The sequence below is a fragment of the Crinia signifera genome, chromosome 2 (assembly GCF_055691185.1).
Source record: "Crinia signifera chromosome 2, ASM5569118v1, whole genome shotgun sequence".
In the NCBI taxonomy this organism is placed as follows: Eukaryota; Metazoa; Chordata; class Amphibia; order Anura; family Myobatrachidae; genus Crinia; species Crinia signifera.
The window spans coordinates 102,725,917-102,750,312 of record NC_139218.1 but is presented as its reverse complement, the minus strand read 5'-3'; the positions used below and the strand labels follow the sequence as shown (position 1 = coordinate 102,750,312).

Sequence of the window (24,396 nt, the reverse complement as noted above, 5' to 3'; positions counted from 1 at the left end):
TTAAATGCATCAGTCCTCATAAAAATAAATCACTTGTACAAGATTAAAAGTCAAACGCAAATACTCATTCAAAAACATTTTTCTCTTCTAATCAACGTTCAAATTCAGAATCGTAAAGATATGTAGACCCATATTTACTCAAACACACACAACTACAGCACAAAATTGCCATAACGTATAGTGAAAACTGGAAACAACCACTCTGAATGAGCTCCCTCCTACCACTTTTTCTATTTCAAAAAGTGGCACAGACATCAAAAGCAAGAAACATCCATAAGAAACAGAGTTGCCAACTGCCTTCATGCTGAGAAGAGAACCCTTTAACTCATCATTGTAGTTGGTGAGTTTGGACACTTTCAAGCACATTTCTCCCATCAATGCCTATAGAAATGATCCCTGAAAGTATAGTGTTAATTCCCATTTGTTGATGGTTTAGCTAGACCATAAGAATCAGTATTTAAAGTAATGGAGACATTTTTGTACCATTTTTGAAAGTGGGTAATCGTATTGTTACCCAATTTTCACAAACATAACCTGCTCCACAAATTGAATGATTAAAGTATACAAACTATAAATGGTTTGTTGTAAGTCTAGAGACATTTTAAAATAGAATTATTTAGCAGAGTATAATATTGGCATACACTAAGATGTTGGTCTTAAATATCAAACAGAATACTTAGCAATTAAAATAATGCACTAATATTACTATCGAAAATCTATTGGTAATTTCATCATTTCCCACATTGCATTCAAAAATAAATCAGTGGCTTGCAACTGTAAGCAATTCAGCTGTTACTATTTGCTAATACCCATTTTAAAACAAATATGCTGCAAACAAAATTGTTTTAAATGCATCAGTCCTCATAAAAATAAATCACTTGTACAAGATTAAAAGTCAAACGCAAATACTCAAAAACATTTTTCTCTACTAATCAACGTTCAAATTCAGAAACATAAAGATATGTAGACCCATATTTACTCAAACACACACAACTACAGCACAAAATTGCCATAACGTATAGTGAAAACTGGAAACAACCACTCTGAATGAGCTCTCTCCTACCACTTTTTCTATTTCAAAAAGTGGCACAGTCATCAAAAGCAAGCAACATCCATAAAAAACAGAGATGCCAACTGCCTTCATGCTGAGAAGAGAACCCTTTAACTCATCATTGCGGTTGGTGAGTTCGGACACTTTTAAGCACATTTCTCCCATCATTGCCTATAGAAATGATCCCTGAAAGTATAGTCTTAATTCCCATTTGTTGATGGTTTAGCTAGACCATAAGAATCAGTATTTAAAGTAATGGAGACATTTTTGTACCATTTTTGAAAGTGGGTAATCGTATTGTTACCCAATTTTCACAAACATAACCTGCTCCACAAATTGAATGATTAAAGTATACAAACTATAAATGGTTTGTTGTAAGTCTAGAGACATTTTAAAATAGAATTATTTAGCAGATTATAATATTGGCATACATAAAGATGTTGGTCTTAAATATCAAACAGAATACTTAGCAATTAAAATAATGCACTAATATTACTATCGAAAATCTATTGGTAATTTCATCATTTCCCACATTGCATTCAAAAATAAATCAGTGGCTTGCAACTGTAAGCAATTCAGCTGTTACTATTTTGCTAATACCCATTTTAAAACAAATATGCTGCAAACAAAATTGTTTTAAATGCATCAGTCCTCATAAAAATAAATCACTTGTACAAGATTAAAAGTCAAACGCAAATACTCATTCAAAAACATTTTTCTCTACTAATTAACGTTCAAATTCAGAATCGTAAAGATATGTAGACCCATATTTACTCAAACACACACAACTACAGCACAAAATTGCCATAACGTATAGTGAAAACTGGAAACAACCACTCTGAATGAGCTCTCTCCTACCACTTTTTCTATTTCAAAAAGTGGCACAGTCATCAAAAGCAAGCAACATCCATAAGAAACAGAGTTGCCAACTGCCTTCATGCTGAGAAGAGAGCTCTTTAACTCATCATTGTGGTTGGTGAATTTGGACACTTTCAAGCACATTTCTCCCATCATTGCCTATAGAAATGATCCCTGAAAGTATAGTGTTAATTCCCATTTGTTGATGGTTTAGCTAGACCATAAGAATCAGTATTTAAAGTAATGGAGACATTTTTGTACCATTTTTGAAAGTGGGTAATCGTATTGTTACCCAATTTTCACAAACATAACCTGCTCCACAAATTGAATGATTAAAGTATACAAACTATAAATGGTTTGTTGTAAGTCTAGAGACATTTAAAAATAGAATTATTTAGCAGAGTATAATATTGGCATACACTAAGATGTTGGTCTTAAATATCAAACAGAATACTTAGCAATTAAAATAATGCACTAATATTACTATCGAAAATCTATTGATAATTTCATCATTTCCCACATTGCATTCAAAAATAAATCAGTGGCTTGCAACTGTAAGCAATTCAGCTGTTACTATTTGCTAATACCCATTTTAAAACAAATATGCTGCAAACAAAATTGTTTTAAATGCATCAGTTCTCATAAAAATAAATCACTTGTACAAGATTAAAAGTCAAACACAAATACTCATTCAAAAACATTTTTCTCTACTAATCAACGTTCAAATTCAGAAACGTAAAGATATGTAGACCCATATTTACTCAAACACACACAATTACAGCACAAAATTGCCATAACGTATAGTGAAAACTGGAAACAACCACTCTGAAAGAGCTCTCTCCTACCACTTTTTCTATTTCAAAAAGTGGCACAGTCATCAAAAGCAAGCAACATCCATAAGAAACAGAGTTGCCAACTGCCTTTATGCTGAGAACAGAGCCCTTTAACTCATCATTGTGGTAGGTGAGTTTGGACACTTTCAAGCACATTTCTCACATCATTGCCTATAGAAATGATCCCAGAAAGTATAGTCTTAATTCCCATTTGTTGATGGTTTAGCTAGACCATAAGAATCAGTATTTAGAGTAATGGAGACATTTTTGTACCATTTTTGAAAGTGGGTAATCGTATTGTTACCCAATTTTCACAAACATAACCTGCTCCACAAATTGAATGATTAAAGTATACAAACTATAAATGGTTTGTTGTAAGTCTAGAGACATTTTAAAATAGAATTATTTAGCAGATTATAATATTGGCATACATAAAGATGTTGGTCTAAAATATCAAACAGAATACTTAGCAATTAAAATAATGCACTAATAATACTATCGAAAATCTATTGGTAATTTCATCATTTCCCACATTGCATTCAAAAATAAATCAGTGGCTTGCAACTGTAAGCAATTCAGCTGTTACTATTTTGCTAATACCCATTTTAAAACAAATATGCTGCAAAAAAAATTGTTTTAAATGCATCAGTCCTCATAAAAAGAAATCACTTGTACAAGATTAAAAGTCAAACGCAAATACTCATTCAAAAACATTTTTCTCTACTAATCAACGTGCAAATTCAGAAACGTAAAGATATGTAGACCCATATTTACTCAAACACACACAACTACAGCACAAAATTGCCATAACGTATAGTGTAAACAACCACTCTGAATGAGCTCTCTCCTACCACTTTTTCTATTTCAAAAAATTAGCACAGTCATCAAAAGCAAGCAACATCCATAAGAAACAGAGTTGCCAACTGCCTTCATGCTGAGAAGAGAGCCCTTTAACTCATCATTGTGGTTGGTGAGTTTGGACACTTTCAAGCACATTTCTCCCATCATTGCCTATAGAAATGATCCCTGAAAGTATAGTCTTAATTCCCATTTGTTGATGGTTTAGCTAGACCATAAGAATCAGTATTTAAAGTAATGGAGACATTTTTGTACCATTTTTGAAAGTGGGTAATCGTAGTGTTACCCAATTTTCACAAACATAACCTGCTCCACAAATTGAATGATTAAAGTATACAAACTATAAATGGTTTGTTGGGTACTTATGTAGTAACTGGGCTGCCGATTTTGAAATCGGGTCCATCGCATCGCATCGCACCCGACCATATCGCATGCGATGCGATGCGATGGACCCGATTTTTCCATAGGATTCAATGTTAAAATGGACTGAGTCCATTTTAACATAGAATTCAATGGGAAAAGGGGTCCTTTTCATACCCCTACTATCCAAGTGGGCATGGAGTTGGATATAAACCTGTGGCGAGCGTAGCGAGCCACCGAGACCGAAGCGTGGCGAGCGTAGCGAGCCCCGCGAGGGGACACAGAATACCGTCCCCTCGCGGGGCTCGCTTCGCTCGCCACGCTTCGGGCTCGGTGGCTCGCTACGCTCGCCACAGGTTTATATCCAACTCCATGCCCACTTGGATAGTAGGGGTATGAAAAGGACCCCTTTTTCCGATTGAATTCCATGTTAAAATGGACTCAGTCCATTTTAACATTGAATCCTATGGAAAAATCGGGTCATCGCATCGCATCGCATCGCATCGCATGGTCGTATGCGATGCGATGCGATATCGCATCGCATCGCATCTGATTGTATGCCTTAACTTAAGGCATACAATCAAAAAATCGGCAGCCCAGATACTACATAAGTACCGTTTGTTGTAAGTCTAGAGACATTTTAAAATAGAATTATTTAGCAGATTATAATATTGGCATACACTAAGATGTTGGTCTTAAATATCAAACAGAATAATTAGTAATTAATATAATGCACTAATATTACTATCGAAAATCTATTGGTAATTTTATCATTTCCCAAATTGCATTCAAAAATAAATCAGTGGCTTGCAACTGTAAGCAATTCAGCTGTTACTATTTTGCTAATACCCATTTTAAAACAAATACGCTGCAAACAAAATTGTTTTAAATGCATCAGTCCTCATAAAAATAAATCACTTGTACAAGATTAAAAGTCAAACGCAAATACTCATTCAAAAACATTTTTCTCTACTAATCAACGTTCAAATTCAGAAACATAAAGATCCATATTTACTCAAACACACACAACTACAGCACAAAATTGCCATAACGTATAGTGAAAACTGGAAACAATCACTCTGAATGAGCTCTCTCCTACCACTTTTTCTATTTCAAAAAGTGGCACAGTCATCAAAAGCAAGCAACATCCATAAGAAACAGAGTTGCCAACTGCCTTCACGCTGAGAAGAGAGCCCTTTAACTCATCATTATGGTTGGTGTGTTTGGACACTTTCAAGCACATTTCTCCCATCATTGCCTATAGAAATGATCCCTGAAAGTATCGTCTTAATTCCCATTTGTTGATGGTTTAGCTAGACCATAAGAATCAGTATTTAAAGTAATGGAGACATTTTTGTACCATTTTTGAAAGTGGGTAATCGTATTGTTACCCAATTTTCACAAACATAACCTGCTCCACAAATTGAATGATTAAAGTATACAAACTATAAATGGTTTGTTGTAAGTCTAGAGACATTTTAAAATAGAATTATTTAGCAGATTATAATATTGGCATACACTAAGATGTTGGTCTTAAATATCAAACAGAATACTTAGCAATTAAAATAATGCACTAATATTACTATCGAAAATCTATTGGTAATTTTATCATTTCCCAAAATGCATTCAAAAATAAATCAGTGGCTTGCAACTGTAAGCAATTCAGCTTTTACTATTTTGCTAATACCCATTTTAAAACAAATACGCTGCAAACAAAATTGTTTTAAATGCATCAGTCCTCATAAAAATAAATCACTTGTACAAGATTAAAAGTCAAATGCAAATACTCAATCAAAAACATTTTTCTCTACTAATCAACGTTCAAATTCAGAAACGTAAAGATATGTAGACCCATATTTACTCAAACACACACAACTACAGCACAAAATTGCCATAACGTATAGTGAAAACTGGAAACAACCACTCTGAATGAGCTCTCTCCTACCACTTTTTCTATTTCAAAAAGTGGCACAGTCATCAAAAGCAAGCAACATCCATAAGAAACAGAGTTGCCAACTGCCTTCATGCTGAGAAGAGAGCCCTTTAACTCATCATTGTGGTTGGTGAGTTTGGACACTTTCAAGCACATTTCTCCCATCATTGCCTATAGAAATGATCCCTGAAAGTATAGTCTTAATTCCCATTTGTTGATGGTTTAGCTAGACCATAAGAATCAGTATTTAAAGTAATGGAGACATTTTTGTACCATTTTTGAAAGTGGGTAATCGTATTGTTACCCAATTTTCACAATCATAACCTGCTCCACAAATTGAATGATTAAAGTATACAAACTATAAATGGTTTGTTGTAAGTCTAGAGACATTTTAAAATAGAATTATTTAGCAGATTATAATATTGGCATACATAAAGATGTTGGTCTTAAATATCAAACAGAATACTTAGCAATTAAAATAATGCACTAATATTACTATCGAAAATCTATTGGTAATTTCATCATTTCCCACATTGCATTCAAAAATAAATCAGTGGCTTGCAACTGTAAGCAATTCAGCTGTTACTATTTTGCTAATACTCATTTTAAAACAAATATGCTGCAAACAAAATTGTTTTAAATGCATCAGTCCTCATAAAAATAAATCACTTGTACAAGATTAAAAGTCAAACGCAAATACTCATTCAAAAACATTTTTCTCTACTAATCAACGTTCAAATTCAGAAATGTAAAGATATGTAGACCCATATTTACTCAAACACACACAACTACAGCACAAAATTGCCATAACGTATAGTGAAAACTGGACACAACCACTCTGAATGAGCTATCTCCTACCACTTTTTCTATTTCAAAAAGTGGCACAGTCATCAAAAGCAAGCAACATCCATAAGAAACAGAGTTGCCAACTGCCTTCATGCTGAGAAGAGAGCCCTTTAACTCATCATTGTGGTTGGTGAGTTTGGACACTTTCAAGCACATTTCTCCCATCATTGCCTATAGAAATGATCCCTGAAAATATAGTCTTAATTCCCATTTGTTGATGGTTTAGCTAGACCATAAGAATCAGTATTTAAAGTAATGGAGACATTTTTGTACCATTTTTGAAAGTGGGTAATCGTATTGTTACCCAATTTTCACAAACATAACCTGCTCCACAAATTGAATGATTAAAGTATACAAACTATAAATGGTTTGTTGTAAGTCTAGAGACATTTTAAAATATAATTATTTAGCAGATTATAATATTGGCATACATAAAGATGTTGGTCTTAAATATCAAACAGAATACTTAGCAATTAAAATAATGCACTAATAATACTATCGAAAATCTATTGGTAATTTCATCATTTCCCACATTGCATTCAAAAATAAATCAGTGGCTTGCAACTGTAAGCAATTCAGCTGTTACTATTTTGCTAATACCCATTTTAAAACAAATATGCTGCAAAAAAAATTGTTTTAAATGCATCAGTCCTCATAAAAAGAAATCACTTGTACAAGATTAAAAGTCAAACGCAAATACTCATTCAAAAACATTTTTCTCTACTAATCAACGTGCAAATTCAGAAACGTAAAGATATGTAGACCCATATTTACTCAAACACACACAACTACAGCACAAAATTGCCATAACGTATAGTGTAAACAACCACTCTGAATGAGCTCTCTCCTACCACTTTTTCTATTTCAAAAAATTAGCACAGTCATCAAAAGCAAGCAACATCCATAAGAAACAGAGTTGCCAACTGCCTTCATGCTGAGAAGAGAGCCCTTTAACTCATCATTGTGGTTGGTGAGTTTGGACACTTTCAAGCACATTTCTCCCATCATTGCCTATAGAAATGATCCCTGAAAGTATAGTCTTAATTCCCATTTGTTGATGGTTTAGCTAGACCATAAGAATCAGTATTTAAAGTAATGGAGACATTTTTGTACCATTTTTGAAAGTGGGTAATCGTAGTGTTACCCAATTTTCACAAACATAACCTGCTCCACAAATTGAATGATTAAAGTATACAAACTATAAATGGTTTGTTGGGTACTTATGTAGTAACTGGGCTGCCGATTTTGAAATCGGGTCCATCGCATCGCATCGCACCCGACCATATCGCATGCGATGCGATGCGATGGACCCGATTTTTCCATAGGATTCAATGTTAAAATGGACTGAGTCCATTTTAACATAGAATTCAATGGGAAAAGGGGTCCTTTTCATACCCCTACTATCCAAGTGGGCATGGAGTTGGATATAAACCTGTGGCGAGCGTAGCGAGCCACCGAGACCGAAGCGTGGCGAGCGTAGCGAGCCCCGCGAGGGGACACAGAATACCGTCCCCTCGCGGGGCTCGCTTCGCTCGCCACGCTTCGGGCTCGGTGGCTCGCTACGCTCGCCACAGGTTTATATCCAACTCCATGCCCACTTGGATAGTAGGGGTATGAAAAGGACCCCTTTTTCCCATTGAATTCCATGTTAAAATGGACTCAGTCCATTTTAACATTGAATCCTATGGAAAAATCGGGTCATCGCATCGCATCGCATCGCATGGTCGTATGCGATGCGATGCGATATCGCATCGCATCGCATCTGATTGTATGCCTTAACTTAAGGCATACAATCAAAAAATCGGCAGCCCAGATACTACATAAGTACCGTTTGTTGTAAGTCTAGAGACATTTTAAAATAGAATTATTTAGCAGATTATAATATTGGCATACACTAAGATGTTGGTCTTAAATATCAAACAGAATAATTAGTAATTAATATAATGCACTAATATTACTATCGAAAATCTATTGGTAATTTTATCATTTCCCAAATTGCATTCAAAAATAAATCAGTGGCTTGCAACTGTAAGCAATTCAGCTGTTACTATTTTGCTAATACCCATTTTAAAACAAATACGCTGCAAACAAAATTGTTTTAAATGCATCAGTCCTCATAAAAATAAATCACTTGTACAAGATTAAAAGTCAAACGCAAATACTCATTCAAAAACATTTTTCTCTACTAATCAACGTTCAAATTCAGAAACATAAAGATCCATATTTACTCAAACACACACAACTACAGCACAAAATTGCCATAACGTATAGTGAAAACTGGAAACAATCACTCTGAATGAGCTCTCTCCTACCACTTTTTCTATTTCAAAAAGTGGCACAGTCATCAAAAGCAAGCAACATCCATAAGAAACAGAGTTGCCAACTGCCTTCACGCTGAGAAGAGAGCCCTTTAACTCATCATTATGGTTGGTGAGTTTGGACACTTTCAAACACATTTCTCCCATCATTGCCTATAGAAATGATCCCTGAAAGTATCGTCTTAATTCCCATTTGTTGATGGTTTAGCTAGACCATAAGAATCAGTATTTAAAGTAATGGAGACATTTTTGTACCATTTTTGAAAGTGGGTAATCGTATTGTTACCCAATTTTCACAAACATAACCTGCTCCACAAATTGAATGATTAAAGTATACAAACTATAAATGGTTTGTTGTAAGTCTAGAGACATTTTAAAATAGAATTATTTAGCAGATTATAATATTGGCATACACTAAGATGTTGGTCTTAAATATCAAACAGAATACTTAGCAATTAAAATAATGCACTAATATTACTATCGAAAATCTATTGGTAATTTTATCATTTCCCAAAATGCATTCAAAAATAAATCAGTGGCTTGCAACTGTAAGCAATTCAGCTTTTACTATTTTGCTAATACCCATTTTAAAACAAATACGCTGCAAACAAAATTGTTTTAAATGCATCAGTCCTCATAAAAATAAATCACTTGTACAAGATTAAAAGTCAAATGCAAATACTCAATCAAAAACATTTTTCTCTACTAATCAACGTTCAAATTCAGAAACGTAAAGATATGTAGACCCATATTTACTCAAACACACACAACTACAGCACAAAATTGCCATAACGTATAGTGAAAACTGGAAACAACCACTCTGAATGAGCTCTCTCCTACCACTTTTTCTATTTCAAAAAGTGGCACAGTCATCAAAAGCAAGCAACATCCATAAGAAACAGAGTTGCCAACTGCCTTCATGCTGAGAAGAGAGCCCTTTAACTCATCATTGTGGTTGGTGAGTTTGGACACTTTCAAGCACATTTCTCCCATCATTGCCTATAGAAATGATCCCTGAAAGTATAGTCTTAATTCCCATTTGTTGATGGTTTAGCTAGACCATAAGAATCAGTATTTAAAGTAATGGAGACATTTTTGTACCATTTTTGAAAGTGGGTAATCGTATTGTTACCCAATTTTCACAATCATAACCTGCTCCACAAATTGAATGATTAAAGTATACAAACTATAAATGGTTTGTTGTAAGTCTAGAGACATTTTAAAATAGAATTATTTAGCAGATTATAATATTGGCATACATAAAGATGTTGGTCTTAAATATCAAACAGAATACTTAGCAATTAAAATAATGCACTAATATTACTATCGAAAATCTATTGGTAATTTCATCATTTCCCACATTGCATTCAAAAATAAATCAGTGGCTTGCAACTGTAAGCAATTCAGCTGTTACTATTTTGCTAATACTCATTTTAAAACAAATATGCTGCAAACAAAATTGTTTTAAATGCATCAGTCCTCATAAAAATAAATCACTTGTACAAGATTAAAAGTCAAACGCAAATACTCATTCAAAAACATTTTTCTCTACTAATCAACGTTCAAATTCAGAAATGTAAAGATATGTAGACCCATATTTACTCAAACACACACAACTACAGCACAAAATTGCCATAACGTATAGTGAAAACTGGACACAACCACTCTGAATGAGCTATCTCCTACCACTTTTTCTATTTCAAAAAGTGGCACAGTCATCAAAAGCAAGCAACATCCATAAGAAACAGAGTTGCCAACTGCCTTCATGCTGAGAAGAGAGCCCTTTAACTCATCATTGTGGTTGGTGAGTTTGGACACTTTCAAGCACATTTCTCCCATCATTGCCTATAGAAATGATCCCTGAAAATATAGTCTTAATTCCCATTTGTTGATGGTTTAGCTAGACCATAAGAATCAGTATTTAAAGTAATGGAGACATTTTTGTACCATTTTTGAAAGTGGGTAATCGTATTGTTACCCAATTTTCACAAACATAACCTGCTCCACAAATTGAATGATTAAAGTATACAAACTTTAAATGGTTTGTTGTAAGTCTAGAGACATTTTAAAATAGAATTATTTAGCAGATTATAATATTGGCATACATAAAGATGTTGGTCTTAAATATCAAACAGAATACTTAGCAATTAAAATAATGCACTAATATTACTATCGAAAATCTATTGGTAATTTCATCATTTCCCACATTGCATTCAAAAATAAATCAGTGGCTTGCAACTGTAAGCAATTCAGCTGTTACTATTTTGCTAATACTCATTTTAAAACAAATATGCTGCAAACAAAATTGTTTTAAATGCATCAGTCCTCATAAAAATAAATCACTTGTACAAGATTAAAAGTCAAACGCAAATACTCATTCAAAAACATTTTTCTCTACTAATCAACGTTCAAATTCAGAAATGTAAACCCATATTTACTCAAACACACACAACTACAGCACAAAATTGCCATAACGTATAGTGAAAACTGGACACAACCACTCTGAATGAGCTATCTCCTACCACTTTTTCTATTTCAAAAAGTGGCACAGTCATCAAAAGCAAGCAACATCCATAAGAAACAGAGTTGCCAACTGCCTTCATGCTGAGAAGAGAGCCCTTTAACTCATCATTGTGGTTGGTGAGTTTGGACACTTTCAAGCACATTTCTCCCATCATTGCCTATAGAAATGATCCCTGAAAATATAGTCTTAATTCCCATTTGTTGATGGTTTAGCTAGACCATAAGAATCAGTATTTAAAGTAATGGAGACATTTTTGTACCATTTTTGAAAGTGGGTAATCGTATTGTTACCCAATTTTCACAAACATAACCTGCTCCACAAATTGAATGATTAAAGTATACAAACTATAAATGGTTTGTTGTAAGTCTAGAGACATTTTAAAATATAATTATTTAGCAGATTATAATATTGGCATACATAAAGATGTTGGTCTTAAATATCAAACAGAATACTTAGCAATTAAAATAATGCACTAATAATACTATCGAAAATCTATTGGTAATTTCATCATTTCCCACATTGCATTCAAAAATAAATCAGTGGCTTGCAACTGTAAGCAATTCAGCTGTTACTATTTTGCTAATACCCATTTTAAAACAAATATGCTGCAAAAAAAATTGTTTTAAATGCATCAGTCCTCATAAAAAGAAATCACTTGTACAAGATTAAAAGTCAAACGCAAATACTCATTCAAAAACATTTTTCTCTACTAATCAACGTGCAAATTCAGAAACGTAAAGATATGTAGACCCATATTTACTCAAACACACACAACTACAGCACAAAATTGCCATAACGTATAGTGTAAACAACCACTCTGAATGAGCTCTCTCCTACCACTTTTTCTATTTCAAAAAATTAGCACAGTCATCAAAAGCAAGCAACATCCATAAGAAACAGAGTTGCCAACTGCCTTCATGCTGAGAAGAGAGCCCTTTAACTCATCATTGTGGTTGGTGAGTTTGGACACTTTCAAGCACATTTCTCCCATCATTGCCTATAGAAATGATCCCTGAAAGTATAGTCTTAATTCCCATTTGTTGATGGTTTAGCTAGACCATAAGAATCAGTATTTAAAGTAATGGAGACATTTTTGTACCATTTTTGAAAGTGGGTAATCGTAGTGTTACCCAATTTTCACAAACATAACCTGCTCCACAAATTGAATGATTAAAGTATACAAACTATAAATGGTTTGTTGGGTACTTATGTAGTAACTGGGCTGCCGATTTTGAAATCGGGTCCATCGCATCGCATCGCACCCGACCATATCGCATGCGATGCGATGCGATGGACCCGATTTTTCCATAGGATTCAATGTTAAAATGGACTGAGTCCATTTTAACATAGAATTCAATGGGAAAAGGGGTCCTTTTCATACCCCTACTATCCAAGTGGGCATGGAGTTGGATATAAACCTGTGGCGAGCGTAGCGAGCCACCGAGACCGAAGCGTGGCGAGCGTAGCGAGCCCCGCGAGGGGACACAGAATACCGTCCCCTCGCGGGGCTCGCTTTGCTCGCCACGCTTCGGGCTCGGTGGCTCGCTACGCTCGCCACAGGTTTATATCCAACTCCATGCCCACTTGGATAGTAGGGGTATGAAAAGGACCCCTTTTTCCCATTGAATTCCATGTTAAAATGGACTCAGTCCATTTTAACATTGAATCCTATGGAAAAATCGGGTCATCGCATCGCATCGCATCGCATGGTCGTATGCGATGCGATGCGATATCGCATCGCATCGCATCTGATTGTATGCCTTAACTTAAGGCATACAATCAAAAAATCGGCAGCCCAGATACTACATAAGTACCGTTTGTTGTAAGTCTAGAGACATTTTAAAATAGAATTATTTAGCAGATTATAATATTGGCATACACTAAGATGTTGGTCTTAAATATCAAACAGAATAATTAGTAATTAATATAATGCACTAATATTACTATCGAAAATCTATTGGTAATTTTATCATTTCCCAAATTGCATTCAAAAATAAATCAGTGGCTTGCAACTGTAAGCAATTCAGCTGTTACTATTTTGCTAATACCCATTTTAAAACAAATACGCTGCAAACAAAATTGTTTTAAATGCATCAGTCCTCATAAAAATAAATCACTTGTACAAGATTAAAAGTCAAACGCAAATACTCATTCAAAAACATTTTTCTCTACTAATCAACGTTCAAATTCAGAAACATAAAGATCCATATTTACTCAAACACACACAACTACAGCACAAAATTGCCATAACGTATAGTGAAAACTGGAAACAATCACTCTGAATGAGCTCTCTCCTACCACTTTTTCTATTTCAAAAAGTGGCACAGTCATCAAAAGCAAGCAACATCCATAAGAAACAGAGTTGCCAACTGCCTTCACGCTGAGAAGAGAGCCCTTTAACTCATCATTATGGTTGGTGAGTTTGGACACTTTCAAGCACATTTCTCCCATCATTGCCTATAGAAATGATCCCTGAAAGTATCGTCTTAATTCCCATTTGTTGATGGTTTAGCTAGACCATAAGAATCAGTATTTAAAGTAATGGAGACATTTTTGTACCATTTTTGAAAGTGGGTAATCGTATTGTTACCCAATTTTCACAAACATAACCTGCTCCACAAATTGAATGATTAAAGTATACAAACTATAAATGGTTTGTTGTAAGTCTAGAGACATTTTAAAATAGAATTATTTAGCAGATTATAATATTGGCATACACTAAGATGTTGGTCTTAAATATCAAACAGAATACTTAGCAATTAAAATAATGCACTAATATTACTATCGAAAATCTATTGGTAATTTTATCATTTCCCAAAATGCATTCAAAAATAAATCAGTGGCTTGCAACTGTAATCAATTCAGCTTTTACTATTTTGCTAATACCCATTTTAAAACAAATACGCTGCAAACAAAATTGTTTTAAATGCATCAGTCCTCATAAAAATAAATCACTTGTACAAGATTAAAAGTCAAATGCAAATACTCAATCAAAAACATTTTTCTCTACTAATCAACGTTCAAATTCAGAAACGTAAAGATATGTAGACCCATATTTACTCAAACACACACAACTACAGCACAAAATTGCCATAACGTATAGTGAAAACTGGAAACAACCACTCTGAATGAGCTCTCTCCTACCACTTTTTCTATTTCAAAAAGTGGCACAGTCATCAAAAGCAAGCAACATCCATAAGAAACAGAGTTGCCAACTGCCTTCATGCTGAGAAGAGAGCCCTTTAACTCATCATTGTGGTTGGTGAGTTTGGACACTTTCAAGCACATTTCTCCCATCATTGCCTATAGAAATGATCCCTGAAAGTATAGTCTTAATTCCCATTTGTTGATGGTTTAGCTAGACCATAAGAATCAGTATTTAAAGTAATGGAGACATTTTTGTACCATTTTTGAAAGTGGGTAATCGTATTGTTACCCAATTTTCACAATCATAACCTGCTCCACAAATTGAATGATTAAAGTATACAAACTATAAATGGTTTGTTGTAAGTCTAGAGACATTTTAAAATAGAATTATTTAGCAGATTATAATATTGGCATACATAAAGATGTTGGTCTTAAATATCAAACAGAATACTTAGCAATTAAAATAATGCACTAATATTACTATCGAAAATCTATTGGTAATTTCATCATTTCCCACATTGCATTCAAAAATAAATCAGTAGCTTGCAACTGTAAGCAATTCAGCTGTTACTATTTTGCTAATACTCATTTTAAAACAAATATGCTGCAAACAAAATTGTTTTAAATGCATCAGTCCTCATAAAAATAAATCACTTGTACAAGATTAAAAGTCAAACGCAAATACTCATTCAAAAACATTTTTCTCTACTAATCAACGTTCAAATTCAGAAATGTAAAGATATGTAGACCCATATTTACTCAAACACACACAACTACAGCACAAAATTGCCATAACGTATAGTGAAAACTGGACACAACCACTCTGAATGAGCTATCTCCTACCACTTTTTCTATTTCAAAAAGTGGCACAGTCATCAAAAGCAAGCAACATCCATAAGAAACAGAGTTGCCAACTGCCTTCATGCTGAGAAGAGAGCCCTTTAACTCATCATTGTGGTTGGTGAGTTTGGACACTTTCAAGCACATTTCTCCCATCATTGCCTATAGAAATGATCCCTGAAAATATAGTCTTAATTCCCATTTGTTGATGGTTTAGCTAGACCATAAGAATCAGTATTTAAAGTAATGGAGACATTTTTGTACCATTTTTGAAAGTGGGTAATCGTATTGTTACCCAATTTTCACAAACATAACCTGCTCCACAAATTGAATGATTAAAGTATACAAACTTTAAATGGTTTGTTGTAAGTCTAGAGACATTTTAAAATAGAATTATTTAGCAGATTATAATATTGGCATACATAAAGATGTTGGTCTTAAATATCAAACAGAATACTTAGCAATTAAAATAATGCACTAATATTACTATCGAAAATCTATTGGTAATTTCATCATTTCCCACATTGCATTCAAAAATAAATCAGTGGCTTGCAACTGTAAGCAATTCAGCTGTTACTATTTTGCTAATACTCATTTTAAAACAAATATGCTGCAAACAAAATTGTTTTAAATGCATCAGTCCTCATAAAAATAAATCACTTGTACAAGATTAAAAGTCAAACGCAAATACTCATTCAAAAACATTTTTCTCTACTAATCAACGTTCAAATTCAGAAATGTAAAGATATGTAGACCCATATTTACTCAAACACACACAACTACAGCACAAAATTGCCATAACGTATAGTGAAAACTGGAAACAACCACTCTGAATGAGCTCTCTCCTACCACTTTTTCTATTTCAAAAAGTGGCACAGTCATCAAAAGCAAGCAACATCCATAAGAAACAGAGTTGCCAACTGCCTTCATGCTGAGAAGAGAGCCCTTTAACTCATCATTGTGGTTGGTGAGTTTGGACACTTTCAAGCACATTTCTCCCCTCATTGCCTATAGAAATGATCCCTGAAAGTATAGTCTTAATTCCCATTTGTTGATGGTTTAGCTAGACCATAAGAATCAGTATTTAAAGTAATGGAGACATTTTTGTACCATTTTTGAAAGTGGGTAATCGTATTGTTACCCAATTTTCACAAACATAACCTGCTCCACAAATTGAATGATTAAAGTATACAAACTTTAAATGGTTTGTTGTAAGTCTAGAGACATTTTAAAATAGAATTATTTAGCAGATTATAATATTGGCATACACTAAAATGTTGGTCTTAAATATCAAACAGAATACTTAGCAATTAAAATAATGCACTAATATTACTATCGAAAATCTATTGGTAATTTTATCATTTCCCAAATGGCATTCAAAAATAAATCAGTGGCTTGCAACTGTAAGCAATTTAGCTGTTACTATTTTGCTAATACCCATTTTAAAACAAATACGCTGCAAACAAAATTGTTTTAAATGCATCAGTCCTCATAAAAATAAATCACTTGTACAAGATTAAAAGTCAAACGCAAATACTCATTCAAAAACATTTTTCTCTACTAATCAACGTTCAAATTCAGAAACGTAAAGATATGTAGACCCATATTTACTCAAACACACACAACTACAGCACAAAATTGCCATAACGTATAGTGAAAACTGGAAACAACCACTCTGAATGAGCTCTCTCCTACCACTTTTTCTATTTCAAAAAGTGGCACAGTCATCAAAAGCAAGCAACATCCATAAGAAACAGAGTTGCCAACTGCCTTCATGCTGAAAAGAGAGCCCTTTAACTCATCATTGTGGTTGGTGAGTTTGGACACTTTCAAGCACATTTCTCCCATCATTGCCTATAGAAATGATCCCTGAAAGTATAGTCTTAATTCCCATTTGTTAATGGTTTAGCTAGACCATAAGAATCAGTATTTAAAGTAATGGAGACATTTTTGTACCATTTTTGAAAGTGGGTAATCGTATTGTTACCCAATTTTCACAAACATAACCTGCTCCACAAATTGAATGATTAAAGTATACAAACTTTAAATGGTTTGTTGTAAGTCTAGAGACATTTTAAAATAGAATTATTTAGCAGATTATAATATTGGCATACATAAAGATGTTGGTCTTAAATATCAAACAGAATACTTAGCAATTAAAATAATGCACTAATATTACTATCGAAAATCTATTGGTAATTTCATCATTTCCCACATTGCATTCAAAAATAAATCAGTGGCTTGCAACTGTAAGCAATTCAGCTGTTACTATTTTGCTAATACTCATTTTAAAACAAATATGCTGCAAACAAAATTGTTTTAAATGCATCAGTCCTCATAAAAATAAATCACTTGTACAAGATTAAAAGTCAAACGCAAATACTCATTCAAAAACATTTTTCTCTACTAATCAACGTTCAAATTCAGAAATGTAAAGATATGTAGACCCATATTTACTCAAACACACACAACTACAGCACAAAATTGCCATAACGTATAGTGAAAACTGGAAACAACCACTCTGAATGAGCTCTCTCCTACCACTTTTTCTATTTCAAAAGGTGGCACAGTCATCAAAAGCAAGCAACATCCATAAGAAAAAGAGTTGCCAACTGCCTTCATGCTGAGAAGAGAGCCCATTAACTCATCATTGTGGTTGGTGAGTTTGGACACTTTCAAGCACATTTCTCCCATCATTGCCTATAGAAATGATCCCTGAAAGTATAGTCTTAATTCCCATTTGTTGATGGTTTAGCTAGACCATAAGAATCAGTATTTAAAGTAATGGAGACATTTTTGTACCATTTTTGAAAGTGGGTAATCGTATTGTTACCCAATTTTCACAATCATAACCTGCTCCAAAAATTGAATGATTAAAGTATACAAACTATAAATGGTTTGTTGTAAGTCTAGAGACATTTTAAAATAGAATTATTTAGCAGATTATAATATTGGCATACATAAAGATGTTGGTCTTAAATATCAAACAGAATACTTAGCAATTAAAATAATGCACTAATATTACTATCGAAAATCTATTGGTAATTTCATCATTTCCCACATTGCATTCAAAAATAAATCAGTGGCTTGCAACTGTAAGCAATTCAGCTGTTACTATTTTGCTAATACCCATTTTAAAACAAATATGCTGCAAACAAAATTGTTTTAAATGCGACAGTCCTCATAAAAATAAATCACTTGTACAAGATTAAAAGTCAAATGCAAATACTCAATCAAAAACATTTTTCTCTACTAATCAACGTTCAAATTCAGAAACGTAAAGATATGTAGACCCATATTTACTCAAACACACACAACTACAGCACAAAATTGCCATAACGTATAGTGAAAACTGGAAACAATCACTCTGAATGAGCTCTCTCCTACCACTTTTTCTATTTCAAAAAGTGGCACAGTCATCAAAAGCAAGCAACATCCATAAGAAACAGAGTTGCCAACTGCCTTCACGCTGAGAAGAGAGCCCTTTAACTCATCATTATGGTTGGTGAGTTTGGACACTTTCAAGCACATTTCTCCCATCATTGCCTATAGAAATGATCCCTGAAAGTATCGTCTTAATTCCCATTTGTTGATGGTTTAGCTAGACCATAAGAATCAGTATTTAAAGTAATGGAGACATTTTTGTACCATTTTTGAAAGTGGGTAATCGTATTGTTACCCAATTTTCACAAACATAACCTGCTCCACAAATTGAATGATTAAAGTATACAAACTATAAATGGTTTGTTGTAAGTCTAGAGACATTTTAAAATAGAATTATTTAGCAGATTATAATATTGGCATACACTAAGATGTTGGTCTTAAATATCAAACAGAATACTTAGCAATTAAAATAATGCACTAATATTACTATCGAAAATCTATTGGTAATTTTATCATTTCCCAAAATGCATTCAAAAATAAATCAGTGGCTTGCAACTGTAAGCAATTCAGCTTTTACTATTTTGCTAATACCCATTTTAAAACAAATACGCTGCAAACAAAATTGTTTTAAATGCATCAGTCCTCATAAAAATAAATCACTTGTACAAGATTAAAAGTCAAATGCAAATACTCAATCAAAAACATTTTTCTCTACTAATCAACGTTCAAATTCAGAAACGTAAAGATATGTAGACCCATATTTACTCAAACACACACAACTACAGCACAAAATTGCCATAACGTATAGTGAAAACTGGAAACAACCACTCTGAATGAGCTCTCTCCTACCACTTTTTCTATTTCAAAAAGTGGCACAGTCATCAAAAGCAAGCAACATCCATAAGAAACAGAGTTGCCAACTGCCTTCATGCTGAGAAGAGAGCCCTTTAACTCATCATTGTGGTTGGTGAGTTTGGACACTTTCAAGCACATTTCTCCCATCATTGCCTATAGAAATGATCCCTGAAAGTATAGTCTTAATTCCCATTTGTTGATGGTTTAGCTAGACCATAAGAATCAGTATTTAAAGTAATGGAGACATTTTTGTACCATTTTTGAAAGTGGGTAATCGTATTGTTACCCAATTTTCACAATCATAACCTGCTCCACAAATTGAATGATTAAAGTATACAAACTATAAATGGTTTGTTGTAAGTCTAGAGACATTTTAAAATAGAATTATTTAGCAGATTATAATATTGGCATACATAAAGATGTTGGTCTTAAATATCAAACAGAATACTTAGCAATTAAAATAATGCACTAATATTACTATCGAAAATCTATTGGTAATTTCATCATTTCCCACATTGCATTCAAAAATAAATCAGTAGCTTGCAACTGTAAGCAATTCAGCTGTTACTATTTTGCTAATACTCATTTTAAAACAAATATGCTGCAAACAAAATTGTTTTAAATGCATCAGTCCTCATAAAAATAAATCACTTGTACAAGATTAAAAGTCAAACGCAAATACTCATTCAAAAACATTTTTCTCTACTAATCAACGTTCAAATTCAGAAATGTAAAGATATGTAGACCCATATTTACTCAAACACACACAACTACAGCACAAAATTGCCATAACGTATAGTGAAAACTGGACACAACCACTCTGAATGAGCTATCTCCTACCACTTTTTCTATTTCAAAAAGTGGCACAGTCATCAAAAGCAAGCAACATCCATAAGAAACAGAGTTGCCAACTGCCTTCATGCTGAGAAGAGAGCCCTTTAACTCATCATTGTGGTTGGTGAGTTTGGACACTTTCAAGCACATTTCTCCCATCATTGCCTATAGAAATGATCCCTGAAAATATAGTCTTAATTCCCATTTGTTGATGGTTTAGCTAGACCATAAGAATCAGTATTTAAAGTAATGGAGACATTTTTGTACCATTTTTGAAAGTGGGTAATCGTATTGTTACCCAATTTTCACAAACATAACCTGCTCCACAAATTGAATGATTAAAGTATACAAACTTTAAATGGTTTGTTGTAAGTCTAGAGACATTTTAAAATAGAATTATTTAGCAGATTATAATATTGGCATACATAAAGATGTTGGTCTTAAATATCAAACAGAATACTTAGCAATTAAAATAATGCACTAATATTACTATCGAAAATCTATTGGTAATTTCATCATTTCCCACATTGCATTCAAAAATAAATCAGTGGCTTGCAACTGTAAGCAATTCAGCTGTTACTATTTTGCTAATACTCATTTTAAAACAAATATGCTGCAAACAAAATTGTTTTAAATGCATCAGTCCTCATAAAAATAAATCACTTGTACAAGATTAAAAGTCAAACGCAAATACTCATTCAAAAACATTTTTCTCTACTAATCAACGTTCAAATTCAGAAATGTAAAGATATGTAGACCCATATTTACTCAAACACACACAACTACAGCACAAAATTGCCATAACGTATAGTGAAAACTGGAAACAACCACTCTGAATGAGCTCTCTCCTACCACTTTTTCTATTTCAAAAAGTGGCACAGTCATCAAAAGCAAGCAACATCCATAAGAAACAGAGTTGCCAACTGCCTTCATGCTGAGAAGAGAGCCCTTTAACTCATCATTGTGGTTGGTGAGTTTGGACACTTTCAAGCACATTTCTCCCATCATTGCCTATAGAAATGATCCCTGAAAGTATAGTCTTAATTCCCATTTGTTGATGGTTTAGCTAGACCATAAGAATCAGTATTTAAAGTAATGGAGACATTTTTGTACCATTTTTGAAAGTGGGTAATCGTATTGTTACCCAATTTTCACAAACATAACCTGCTCCACAAATTGAATGATTAAAGTATACAAACTTTAAATGGTTTGTTGTAAGTCTAGAGACATTTTAAAATAGAATTATTTAGCAGATTATAATATTGGCATACACTAAAATGTTGGTCTTAAATATCAAACAGAATACTTAGCAATTAAAATAATGCACTAATATTACTATCGAAAATCTATTGGTAATTTTATCATTTCCCAAATGGCATTCAAAAATAAATCAGTGGCTTGCAACTGTAAGCAATTTAGCTGTTACTATTTTGCTAATACCCATTTTAAAACAAATACGCTGCAAACAAAATTGTTTTAAATGCATCAGTCCTCATAAAAATAAATCACTTGTACAAGATTAAAAGTCAAACGCAAATACTCATTCAAAAACATTTTTCTCTACTAATCAACGTTCAAATTCAGAAACGTAAAGATATGTAGACCCATATTTACTCAAACACACACAACTACAGCACAAAATTGCCATAACGTATAGTGAAAACTGGAAACAACCACTCTGAATGAGCTCTCTCCTACCACTTTTTCTATTTCAAAAAGTGGCACAGTCATCAAAAGCAAGCAACATCCATAAGAAACAGAGTTGCCAACTGCCTTCATGCTGAAAAGAGAGCCCTTTAACTCATCATTGTGGTTGGTGAGTTTGGACACTTTCAAGCACATTTCTCCCATCATTGCCTATAGAAATGATCCCTGAAAGTATAGTCTTAATTCCCATTTGTTAATGGTTTAGCTAGACCATAAGAATCAGTATTTAAAGTAATGGAGACATTTTTGTACCATTTTTGAAAGTGGGTAATCGTATTGTTACCCAATTTTCACAAACATAACCTGCTCCACAAATTGAATGATTAAAGTATACAAACTTTAAATGGTTTGTTGTAAGTCTAGAGACATTTTAAAATAGAATTATTTAGCAGATTATAATATTGGCATACATAAAGATGTTGGTCTTAAATATCAAACAGAATACTTAGCAATTAAAATAATGCACTAATATTACTATCGAAAATCTATTGGTAATTTCATCATTTCCCACATTGCATTCAAAAATAAATCAGTGGCTTGCAACTGTAAGCAATTCAGCTGTTACTATTTTGCTAATACTCATTTTAAAACAAATATGCTGCAAACAAAATTGTTTTAAATGCATCAGTCCTCATAAAAATAAATCACTTGTACAAGATTAAAAGTCAAACGCAAATACTCATTCAAAAACATTTTTCTCTACTAATCAACGTTCAAATTCAGAAATGTAAAGATATGTAGACCCATATTTACTCAAACACACACAACTACAGCACAAAATTGCCATAACGTATAGTGAAAACTGGAAACAACCACTCTGAATGAGCTCTCTCCTACCACTTTTTCTATTTCAAAAGGTGGCACAGTCATCAAAAGCAAGCAACATCCATAAGAAAAAGAGTTGCCAACTGCCTTCATGCTGAGAAGAGAGCCCATTAACTCATCATTGTGGTTGGTGAGTTTGGACACTTTCAAGCACATTTCTCCCATCATTGCCTATAGAAATGATCCCTGAAAGTATAGTCTTAATTCCCATTTGTTGATGGTTTAGCTAGACCATAAGAATCAGTATTTAAAGTAATGGAGACATTTTTGTACCATTTTTGAAAGTGGGTAATCGTATTGTTACCCAATTTTCACAATCATAACCTGCTCCAAAAATTGAATGATTAAAGTATACAAACTATAAATGGTTTGTTGTAAGTCTAGAGACATTTTAAAATAGAATTATTTAGCAGATTATAATATTGGCATACATAAAGATGTTGGTCTTAAATATCAAACAGAATACTTAGCAATTAAAATAATGCACTAATATTACTATCGAAAATCTATTGGTAATTTCATCATTTCCCACATTGCATTCAAAAATAAATCAGTGGCTTGCAACTGTAAGCAATTCAGCTGTTACTATTTTGCTAATACCCATTTTAAAACAAATATGCTGCAAACAAAATTGTTTTAAATGCGACAGTCCTCATAAAAATAAATCACTTGTACAAGATTAAAAGTCAAATGCAAATACTCAATCAAAAACATTTTTCTCTACTAATCAACGTTCAAATTCAGAAACGTAAAGATATGTAGACCCATATTTACTCAAACACACACAACTACAGCACAAAATTGCCATAACGTATAGTGAAAACTGGAAACAATCACTCTGAATGAGCTCTCTCCTACCACTTTTTCTATTTCAAAAAGTGGCACAGTCATCAAAAGCAAGCAACATCCATAAGAAACAGAGTTGCCAACTGCCTTCAGGCTGAGAAGAGAGCCCTTTAACTCATCATTATGGTTGGTGAGTTTGGACACTTTCAAGCACATTTCTCCCATCATTGCCTATAGAAATGATCCCTGAAAGTATAGTCTTAATTCCCATTTGTTGATGGTTTAGCTAGACCATAAGAATCAGTATTTAAAGTAATGGAGACATTTTTGTACCATTTTTTAAAGTGGGTAATCGTATTGTTACCCAATTTTCACAAACATAACCTGCTCCACAAATTGAATGATTAAAGTATACAAACTATAAATGGTTTGTTGTA

The 24,396-nt window shown here is 33.3% G+C and overlaps 27 non-coding genes across 27 annotated transcripts; all 27 read right to left on the bottom strand.

Annotated features, from left to right (window-relative positions):
• Positions 1 to 196: 196 nt before the first annotated feature.
• Positions 197 to 412, bottom strand: LOC146061419 (small nucleolar RNA U3). The gene has a single exon (XR_014470924.1). It is a non-coding gene; the product is annotated as a small nucleolar RNA U3 (small nucleolar RNA).
• A 625-nt stretch (positions 413 to 1,037) lies between these two features.
• On the bottom strand, positions 1,038 to 1,253 carry LOC146061208 (small nucleolar RNA U3). Its single transcript, XR_014470742.1, has one exon. It is a non-coding gene; the product is annotated as a small nucleolar RNA U3 (small nucleolar RNA).
• A 630-nt stretch (positions 1,254 to 1,883) lies between these two features.
• Positions 1,884 to 2,099, bottom strand: LOC146061217 (small nucleolar RNA U3). The gene has a single exon (XR_014470749.1). It is a non-coding gene; the product is annotated as a small nucleolar RNA U3 (small nucleolar RNA).
• Positions 2,100 to 2,728: 629 nt separating this feature from the next.
• Positions 2,729 to 2,944, bottom strand: LOC146061364 (small nucleolar RNA U3). Its single transcript, XR_014470879.1, has one exon. It is a non-coding gene; the product is annotated as a small nucleolar RNA U3 (small nucleolar RNA).
• Positions 2,945 to 3,567: 623 nt separating this feature from the next.
• Positions 3,568 to 3,784, bottom strand: LOC146061138 (small nucleolar RNA U3). The gene has a single exon (XR_014470683.1). It is a non-coding gene; the product is annotated as a small nucleolar RNA U3 (small nucleolar RNA).
• Positions 3,785 to 5,033: 1,249 nt separating this feature from the next.
• Positions 5,034 to 5,249, bottom strand: LOC146061377 (small nucleolar RNA U3). Its single transcript, XR_014470890.1, has one exon. It is a non-coding gene; the product is annotated as a small nucleolar RNA U3 (small nucleolar RNA).
• A 630-nt stretch (positions 5,250 to 5,879) lies between these two features.
• LOC146060994 (small nucleolar RNA U3) lies at positions 5,880 to 6,095 on the bottom strand. Its single transcript, XR_014470557.1, has one exon. It is a non-coding gene; the product is annotated as a small nucleolar RNA U3 (small nucleolar RNA).
• A 630-nt stretch (positions 6,096 to 6,725) lies between these two features.
• On the bottom strand, positions 6,726 to 6,941 carry LOC146061324 (small nucleolar RNA U3). The gene has a single exon (XR_014470844.1). It is a non-coding gene; the product is annotated as a small nucleolar RNA U3 (small nucleolar RNA).
• A 623-nt stretch (positions 6,942 to 7,564) lies between these two features.
• Positions 7,565 to 7,781, bottom strand: LOC146061137 (small nucleolar RNA U3). The gene has a single exon (XR_014470682.1). It is a non-coding gene; the product is annotated as a small nucleolar RNA U3 (small nucleolar RNA).
• A 1,244-nt stretch (positions 7,782 to 9,025) lies between these two features.
• LOC146061381 (small nucleolar RNA U3) lies at positions 9,026 to 9,241 on the bottom strand. Its single transcript, XR_014470894.1, has one exon. It is a non-coding gene; the product is annotated as a small nucleolar RNA U3 (small nucleolar RNA).
• A 630-nt stretch (positions 9,242 to 9,871) lies between these two features.
• LOC146060993 (small nucleolar RNA U3) lies at positions 9,872 to 10,087 on the bottom strand. Its single transcript, XR_014470556.1, has one exon. It is a non-coding gene; the product is annotated as a small nucleolar RNA U3 (small nucleolar RNA).
• Positions 10,088 to 10,717: 630 nt separating this feature from the next.
• On the bottom strand, positions 10,718 to 10,933 carry LOC146061323 (small nucleolar RNA U3). The gene has a single exon (XR_014470843.1). It is a non-coding gene; the product is annotated as a small nucleolar RNA U3 (small nucleolar RNA).
• Positions 10,934 to 11,553: 620 nt separating this feature from the next.
• On the bottom strand, positions 11,554 to 11,769 carry LOC146061322 (small nucleolar RNA U3). The gene has a single exon (XR_014470842.1). It is a non-coding gene; the product is annotated as a small nucleolar RNA U3 (small nucleolar RNA).
• Positions 11,770 to 12,392: 623 nt separating this feature from the next.
• Positions 12,393 to 12,609, bottom strand: LOC146061136 (small nucleolar RNA U3). Its single transcript, XR_014470681.1, has one exon. It is a non-coding gene; the product is annotated as a small nucleolar RNA U3 (small nucleolar RNA).
• A 1,244-nt stretch (positions 12,610 to 13,853) lies between these two features.
• On the bottom strand, positions 13,854 to 14,069 carry LOC146061379 (small nucleolar RNA U3). The gene has a single exon (XR_014470892.1). It is a non-coding gene; the product is annotated as a small nucleolar RNA U3 (small nucleolar RNA).
• Positions 14,070 to 14,699: 630 nt separating this feature from the next.
• LOC146060992 (small nucleolar RNA U3) lies at positions 14,700 to 14,915 on the bottom strand. Its single transcript, XR_014470555.1, has one exon. It is a non-coding gene; the product is annotated as a small nucleolar RNA U3 (small nucleolar RNA).
• Positions 14,916 to 15,545: 630 nt separating this feature from the next.
• Positions 15,546 to 15,761, bottom strand: LOC146061321 (small nucleolar RNA U3). Its single transcript, XR_014470841.1, has one exon. It is a non-coding gene; the product is annotated as a small nucleolar RNA U3 (small nucleolar RNA).
• A 630-nt stretch (positions 15,762 to 16,391) lies between these two features.
• LOC146061253 (small nucleolar RNA U3) lies at positions 16,392 to 16,607 on the bottom strand. Its single transcript, XR_014470781.1, has one exon. It is a non-coding gene; the product is annotated as a small nucleolar RNA U3 (small nucleolar RNA).
• A 630-nt stretch (positions 16,608 to 17,237) lies between these two features.
• On the bottom strand, positions 17,238 to 17,453 carry LOC146061170 (small nucleolar RNA U3). Its single transcript, XR_014470711.1, has one exon. It is a non-coding gene; the product is annotated as a small nucleolar RNA U3 (small nucleolar RNA).
• Positions 17,454 to 18,083: 630 nt separating this feature from the next.
• Positions 18,084 to 18,299, bottom strand: LOC146061277 (small nucleolar RNA U3). Its single transcript, XR_014470803.1, has one exon. It is a non-coding gene; the product is annotated as a small nucleolar RNA U3 (small nucleolar RNA).
• Positions 18,300 to 18,929: 630 nt separating this feature from the next.
• Positions 18,930 to 19,145, bottom strand: LOC146061378 (small nucleolar RNA U3). The gene has a single exon (XR_014470891.1). It is a non-coding gene; the product is annotated as a small nucleolar RNA U3 (small nucleolar RNA).
• Positions 19,146 to 19,775: 630 nt separating this feature from the next.
• On the bottom strand, positions 19,776 to 19,991 carry LOC146060991 (small nucleolar RNA U3). The gene has a single exon (XR_014470554.1). It is a non-coding gene; the product is annotated as a small nucleolar RNA U3 (small nucleolar RNA).
• A 630-nt stretch (positions 19,992 to 20,621) lies between these two features.
• LOC146061319 (small nucleolar RNA U3) lies at positions 20,622 to 20,837 on the bottom strand. The gene has a single exon (XR_014470840.1). It is a non-coding gene; the product is annotated as a small nucleolar RNA U3 (small nucleolar RNA).
• A 630-nt stretch (positions 20,838 to 21,467) lies between these two features.
• Positions 21,468 to 21,683, bottom strand: LOC146060990 (small nucleolar RNA U3). The gene has a single exon (XR_014470553.1). It is a non-coding gene; the product is annotated as a small nucleolar RNA U3 (small nucleolar RNA).
• Positions 21,684 to 22,313: 630 nt separating this feature from the next.
• On the bottom strand, positions 22,314 to 22,529 carry LOC146061169 (small nucleolar RNA U3). Its single transcript, XR_014470710.1, has one exon. It is a non-coding gene; the product is annotated as a small nucleolar RNA U3 (small nucleolar RNA).
• Positions 22,530 to 23,159: 630 nt separating this feature from the next.
• On the bottom strand, positions 23,160 to 23,375 carry LOC146061276 (small nucleolar RNA U3). Its single transcript, XR_014470802.1, has one exon. It is a non-coding gene; the product is annotated as a small nucleolar RNA U3 (small nucleolar RNA).
• A 630-nt stretch (positions 23,376 to 24,005) lies between these two features.
• On the bottom strand, positions 24,006 to 24,221 carry LOC146061375 (small nucleolar RNA U3). The gene has a single exon (XR_014470888.1). It is a non-coding gene; the product is annotated as a small nucleolar RNA U3 (small nucleolar RNA).
• Positions 24,222 to 24,396: the final 175 nt, after the last annotated feature.